Below are 8138 nucleotides of genomic sequence, written 5' to 3'. Positions count from 1 at the left end.
TACATCTGGAAAGTTTCATTCAAACTGTAGTTTAACACTTTTGACTACACTCACAACAGCAATAATAGATAGAGTTATATAGTACTTGTCTTGAGGACAAATTGCTTCAATTATTTTATTCTGAGAAACAATGAGAACCAGTCTGATATTAGGGCAGTTATGAAAAACAACATTGTTTTCATTCTTCAGACTATTTCACTGATCATAGAGGCCTTCTCACAATGCACTTTTGCTAAGATCGTCTTAAATACTTATTTTTTCCCTGCAATATCTGGTCATTTTTGTACTTTATTTTTGTGATATGTATTATAATGTGAGATAGTATTTCTTCCTCCAAAAAACTGCATGTGTGTAGAGCAAATTTGTGTTAGTGTTCTCTAAGGTTTTCTATACCTACCAAATATAAAGAAGATTCTTATCTAAAATGTTTTCTACAGTGATGCTAAACATCAATAGGGACACAATAAATGCATTTCTGTACCTTTCTGTCATCAAAAACCACAAGGGTAGGCTTTAAAAAGTAGAAGATAATGAGAGTTTTCAATGGCTTCTGTAGGCCCAGTCTAGAAGGCTATAGTAAACTGAAGCACTGTAATATGCCCAAATAAATTTCATGGCCAAATAAATTTTTAGTGTAATCCATGCAATGTAAATATTGTTCATTTTGATATCCACTCTTGTGACAAGTGAAACCACCATTTTTTGATTTCCACTGCTTGCAGACATGAATAGATACTCAAAAGGAAATACAAATGAACAAAAATGTGATTGTACCACATACGTTTTAATTAAGATTATCCGTGTAATTTGCATCATTTCTTTAAATTGTTTACAGTCAATTTGTATTTTCTCTTCACTGACCAAGATGGCCCTAATGTTCCCCTCGGTTTGATTACATTTTAGATAGTTTTCTCTGTTACTCTATTCCTGCCTTCCCTTTTCTTTTTTCTTTTCTTTCTTTTTTCCTTTTTCTTTTTTTTTCTTTTTTGAGATGGACTCTCACTCTATTGCCCAGGCTGGAGTTCAGTGGCGCAATCTCGGCTCACTGCAACCTCTGCCTTCCAGGTTCAAGTGATTCTCATGTCTCAGCCTCCCTAGCAGCTGGGACTACAGGCACCTGCCACCATGCCCAGCTAATTTTTTGTATTTTTAGTAGAGATGGGGTTTCACCATGTTGACCAGTCTGGTCTCGAACTCCTGACCTCAGATGATCCACCTACCTTGACTTCCCAAAGTACTGGGATTACAGGCGTGAGCCACCAAGCCTGGCCTGACTTCCCTTTTCTTAGAGGTTTTACTTTAGAAAACTTGTAATTTTTTTCTCTTCCTCTTTAAGATGTAAATCATTTTAAAGCTTTCTTGCCAGTTTTCTTTGGGTAATGCGAAGTAGCAAACACAGGTGGCTTATATAATTCATCAAACCCCAGCTCATAACTCTCTAGCTCTTATTTTCAGAGTAGTTGAGTTATGATGGACTTCTAGCCTCTCTCCCATATTGCAGTATTCTTGAATTAAGCCATTTTTGTCCATTCAACTTCACCACCCTGCCCTATGTACTTCACAAGGTATATAGTTGATATGGTTTGGATTTGTTTCCCTGTCCAAATCTTGTATTGAAGTGTAATCCCCATTGTTGGAGGAGAGGGTTGTCACGGGGTGATAGGATCATGGAGGTGGATTTCCCCCTTGCTATTCTTGTGATAGTGAGTGAGTTCTCATGAGATCTGGTTGTTGAAAAGTGTGTAGTACCTGTCTTTTCACTTTCTTCCTCATACTCCAGCCATGTAGGAAATGTCAGCCTCTTTTTTTGCCTTCTGCCATGATTGTAAGTTTCCTGAGGCCTCCCCAGCTATGTTACCTGTACAGTCTGGGGGACAGTGAGTCAATTAAACCTCTTTTATTTATAAATTACCCAGTCTCAGGTAGTTCTTTATAGCAATGTGAGAATGGACTAATACAATAGTATATAAGTGACTTAAAGTACACGTTATTCTTATTTACATATTAAAGTTTTATTAAGCTCATGGGCCTGTACCTAGCATTGTGCATAGCCAAAAACGTATTTCCAGAAATTATTTGCTGAGAGGACAATTAGGTGCTTCTAGTCAGGGCCAGTTTTGATATATGATGACCGAGGTGAATTATGATAAGTGAATTATTCAGGTGTGTTCAATTAGTAGCACGGTATAGAAACTAGACTTAAGATTTTTTAATTAGATAGAAGACTGATTTTGCAATAACTTTTTTACAATTTAATACAAATTGAAAAGTGTTTAATGAATCTAATTCCATTACTCTAAGTATTTTATACATTGAATTAAAAGTAAAAAGTATCTTCAGTCCTTGCTGTTCTTTCTTATAATTTCCATGCGCTACAATTCTTGTGCTTTCACTGGTGTGGTAATTGCTTTCATCTGTGAACAGTTAAAAAATCCTGTCCATTTCTCTTTAATAACCACATAATTTGAAAATGAATCATTAGATTACTCTACCTCAAGTAGACTGAAAACTAATACTTCTGTATATGTATTCCATAGTCTTTCTGCTCAGAACCAGAAGGTAGATAGCAGTAGCTGTTTTGTAAAACCTTTTATTTCAGTAGTCTCTCTGTGTTCAACTCTTTATGATAGAATAAATCCACTTAGCATAGTTCACAAAAAATAGAGTCAGGAGAAGGGTTTACCTTGGAAAGACCAAAGCAAGTCACAGGATTCCTTTTCTTCCTATAAAACAAGACATCACATTGATCTTGAAAATTTTGGAAAATAGGCCTATTTTGTCATAGTAACACTGCTCTACTTATATATTTATTTGATTTTAATTTAACTAATGAAAAAGTCAACAACTATTTTTGGCTCTGAAGTTTTTTTTTTGATTGGGCTTGAACATAGTTTTACCTCATGTTGGAAAGAATTGGCTGCAGAAACAAACTTGAAGCAGACGGAGAAAATGCATTTTAAGTCAATACGTCCATTTGGTAAACATTTTTCTGAAGGAAAATGAGAATTCAACTATATACTTCTAATTACCTCTATTTAAAGTAGATATTCTGGTGACAATTTATGATACTATTTTTATTCGTTTTAATTTCACAGGCCTTTTAACATTCAGTTTATGGTAATATTGTGATTTAATCTTTTAAAAATTTGAATGAATCTTTACTGACAGATTCTAGTGTAAGGAAGCAAAACAGTGTTTCAACAAAAGCAGTATTCTCTTGAGAATTCTCTTGTTTAGGGAACACACTTTATTAGACACCATGGTTATACAAAGGTACAATTTTACTTTCCTTTCTGAAAAGGAGAGTTTGGGCCAAATTAGGGAAATGAGTCTGTATAATATGTAAAAGTTTTTCAACTTCTTAGGCAAAAATTATAATGCCAAATGAATTTTCTTCTCTGATGGGGTTTCCACATATGAGGACGACTTCTGTGTAAGAAGTCAGGTAAGGAAAAAAGTAGCTAATAAGGACATTTTTGTGGAAACCTAGGGTTCCTCATTATAAAGCAATGATAGGCTGTTATTTTACCTTTTCTTTTCTTCCCACCCCTTCAGGTAAAGTTTTATTTAATACCATACTTTGGTATTTAGAAAAATAAACAAAGAGCTCTGTTTACAATGGGGATGAGTAGTTCAGAGATACGGATAGCATGTTATTTGAAATTAGTGTAGCTGAGAGTAAAGGTGCAAAGCCAGACCAGGATAGATTATGAAAAGGAAAATATTCCCTGGAGATGTGTGAAACACATGGAAGACTACTGAACTTTCAGTCTTCATGCAGACAGAGCTCTTGGGCTGCAGTAACTGGCTATTTAATGGAGTGGTACCTCTGGCTGAACTACAGAAAGAAAAAATGAGAACACAAGGGATCACAGAATAAAAGATGACATTATACTGTGGATAAAAATATTAATTGAAAGTACCTTCATTTTGTCCTCAACTTCTGTAAGGCATGTGGCATCATAATCACCTTTTGTCAATCACAGTTTTTACAAATTGAAGCATGAAGAGGGAAGGTACATAAGAGAGAAAAAATCACAAATAATGGTGATGGAGTGGAATCTGCATGAAGGCCAGTGCCTCTAGGAGTCATAAAAATTAAGGGCTGAGAATGCCATCTGTGAATGTAAGAAAAATTCTTCAAATCTGAATAATAATGTTCACCCATCCTAACCCCAAAACTGTTCATTACAACTGGCCTCAACTACTTTTTCTTATATAAATTTAGGCAGTTTTGCAGATCAGCCTGATATGTTAATTTTCAACCAGAAGATTTGACTAATATTCCTGTTTGGATTTTGTTTGTTGAGGATCTTGTAAAGCCAACTAGAGTAGTGGAAGCTCCTTGATAGCTGATCGCTGTAATAGAGTACTCACTTAGGAATCATTCGAAGTTGCTTTTCAGTTAGGGCTTTAGGCAAAAAGAGGTAAATATTTGCTGATGTTATGAATATTCTGGCAGTGCAAATAAAGAAGGTCCTTCAAAGTGTGCTGGGATTCCAAGGTAAGTCTTAGACTATTTCTTTTCCAATTAGAATATACTAAAGGTAGAAGAATAAAGAAGAGCCTATATTTAACTCCAGCATAGTTACATCCTAATCAGCTCTGTTAAGATGTTAAATTTTACTTGATGTGATATTAATTATGTGTTATCCACATATTTTAATATTTCAAATTTAGAATTGCTTTTTACCACTAATAGTTTCAACATCAGAAAAATACATACACATTATTTAACTTTCCAAAACCTGATTCCATAAACATAGAAAATAGAATCATACTATTGCTTTCATGTAAATTATAATTGTTCACTTTTACTTACCCTGTAAATAGCTATAGATCATTAAATATTATTTGTAAATATTTGTAATTAGCATCAGTAGTTTCCTGCATATCAATGGAGGCCTATGAAGTTATTTAAAATCTTTGTTTTTAAATTTGGCTAAATATGTTCCCTTTTATTTTTTCCAGTTTGTTTATCTGAATCCCAAGTTTTAACTATAGGCATCAAGCACAAACGTTGCTAGAGGAATAAGACATACTTAAATTATCTGTTTGGACCTGGAGTAATCAAAGGTCTTCTACAGTACTCTAGCCTACTTTAAAAAGGTTATCAGAAGAGAATACATATCTTGAAAGTATAATCCATTCTAACATAAAAAATATTCACAATTAGCTATATAGTGGAATTACTACAACATGATTAATTTTTGATCTATGGAACATCTTATTAACTCACTTGATAATGTTTATTGAGCTACTTCTTTTATTTTTGAGATGGAATCTCACTCTGTCACCCAGGCTGGAGTGCAGTCGCACGATCTCAGCTCACTGCAATCTCCACCTCCAGGGTTCAAGCAATTCTCCTGCCTCAGCCTCCTGAGTAGCTGGGATTACAGGTGCCCACCACCACACCCGGCTAATTTTTATATTTTTAGTAGAGACGGGGTTTCACCATGTTGGCCAGTCTGGTCCCAAACTCCTGACCTCAGGTGATCTGCCCGCCTCGGCCTCACAAAGTGCCGGGATTACAGGCGTGAGCCACTGCGCCCAGACTATTGAGCTACTTCTATCTGCCCTATATTATATCACAGCTGAGCTCATAGTGTAATAGAAGATGCAGTCAAAAGAAAGAATAAAAAATGGGTTAACGGGCATGTATGTGAGATCAAAATAATCAGGTGAAAGCTGGAGGCATGGGAAGGGTTAAATGGCTGTATTTGTTTTTCCTGTTCAGGATGGGATAAACAAGAAATAATTAGAATGAATAGAACTAGTTCCAGCTTCAGTATTTAGGAAACTATGCTCTTATCAACTACTGCATAATTAAACAGATAATATAAATATAATTTTCACTATATCATTCCTGAAAGTGAGGTCACGGCTTTCATTCTCCCTCTGTCCCTTTTCATGTATCAATGCAAAATCTTTAAGTAATTTAGAGCATCACTACATCACGGTATAATTCTTATTATCTTTTAAATCACGACATATTGTTAAGTCCAGCAGTGAGAAATTAGGGTCAAATAGTCTGATAGGACGTTCAGACTATTTGAAGATAGAGTTCCTGAGTTGGAATCTTTTCCCACTTTCTAGCTACATAATTTGAGTCAAGTCATTACACTCCTTGGCACCTCTCCTTAAAATGAAGAATGGTACACATGCCTAGTTAAATGAATGATTTATTTGAAATCACTGTATAGAGTCTAAAGTAATGAATAGATTTTGATTACAATATTGACAAATTTATATAATGAATATGACTTCGGGACCCTTTCCCAACTGAATATGAAAATAAATATTTTCGTACTCTGTGAAATTTCATGGAGAAGCCCATAGAGAAACATTTTAAAGAAGGAATAAATATTACAGAACCTGAAGACCTACATGGCTTTAGAGTGTACCCCTGCCCCACCCACCCCATCACTGGATATGCTCTGGCATGCTCATAAATGAGAAAGAAAAAACTCATTTTTGAATGCTTAAGAATGTTGGCAAGGTATAAGAGATGTATTGGAAATAAAATCTTGTATAAAGACTTTAAGATGAAAATGCCTCTATTTTAAGTAGTTAAAAATGTCAGGACATGTGAAGGACAAGAATAGACTGAAGAGATTAGCATGTTAACAGCTTTGTGGAGTATGAAAAAGTGTCTGAAATGTATTGATTGGTGGCTGGTGGCACATATCAGATCAGAAAATATTGGAAGGGCACATTAGGCTAAAATGTTGATATATTCAAGGTTAATACAGTTTGCAACTCATAAGACAGGTTGTGTATTACACAGAAAGTAAGGAATATCATAACAGATCAAAGTGAATTATGCTTATTCTAATCTAATTCTTCACACAAGTGTTTAAGTATAACAAATTGAGAGCAAAAGCAGGCATTGGACAACACTTTAATGGACAGCTGAATTCAAAGAATCTCTCCTTTTGGAAGTTTTGGCTGTAGTTCTCACAGAAATTAGAAAATCTAAATTGTCTTGAAAGAAACCAGACAACTTTTTTTATGTTCGACAAAATTAGGTACTGGTCCAGAAAAATAGCTGTTCATAGACTTACAGAATTTAAACTTAGTACCTTAATTTCTCAGCAACTATAAAATAATTTAGGCTATGTTAGTAGGGCTTATGATATGATATCACATATTAGAATTGTGTCATCTTCAAAAAACTTAGAATTAGGTTTGTAGTTTATATGGGTAGATCCAGATAGCTCAAGGGGTTGAGCTGTGGAGTATAAATTGTGATCTAAGGGCAGATTTGGGAAATTCCAAATGAGCCAGAAATAGTATTAGGGATAAAGTAAACAAGGAATCCATGTCAACATATTATTTTAGATAAAAATTCATGGGAAGTTCAATAGAAAAAACAACTTTTTTTAATACCGTGAAATAAGAATTGTCGCTTTGTATTGCTTTTGTGTAGCTAGTTCATGAATGTCTAAATGATATTGTTCCAAGAATCAGTTTGCCAGAGTAGTCATGAGCATGAACTTGCACCTGGACCTTCATGCTTTGTGTCTTCACCCTAACCTCCCCAGCCACTATTGACTGGACCAGTGATCCTTGTATTAGATCCTTGTAATAGATGCTAGAATTCAGCCACCTATGATGAGTTTGAAGATGTACTTTGGGGTTCATGGAAAAAGCAACATAAGCTTAAATGTAGACTGTTTAGAAGTTTGGCTTGGGCAGCTGGTTGTCTTTCTGCATGATGTCATGGTCTTCATGTCCACCTATAATATAAAATAAAAATAACAAAAATTAAAACTACCAAGGAATAAATCTTCAACCACCTAAGACTGATGAGACTGTGTGAATGCTATTATAAACCATGACAACAAAATCTTTAGCCAAAAAAGTAAAAGTTGTTCAGCTTTATTTTTTAACTCTAAAGCTTTGTGTAATGTTCCACAATGCTTCACTTAATATGATAATACCCCACATCATTATGAATTCAAACAGAGAATGAGAAGGTTTATGAAAAGAAAAGAAGAATAACAATTTAAGTATAATTGTTCGCTATTTAAAGGAGATTCAAGAAAATCATCTTTAAATAAACATTTGACTATTTAATTGTGCATTTCCCTAATCCTTGTTTTATTTGGAATAAAGCTTACACATGATAAATCTCT

Source organism: Pongo abelii, chromosome 4 (genome assembly GCF_028885655.2).
Source record: "Pongo abelii isolate AG06213 chromosome 4, NHGRI_mPonAbe1-v2.0_pri, whole genome shotgun sequence".
Lineage (NCBI taxonomy): Eukaryota > Metazoa > Chordata > Mammalia > Primates > Hominidae > Pongo > Pongo abelii.
Note: the sequence above shows the minus strand (reverse complement) of the source record.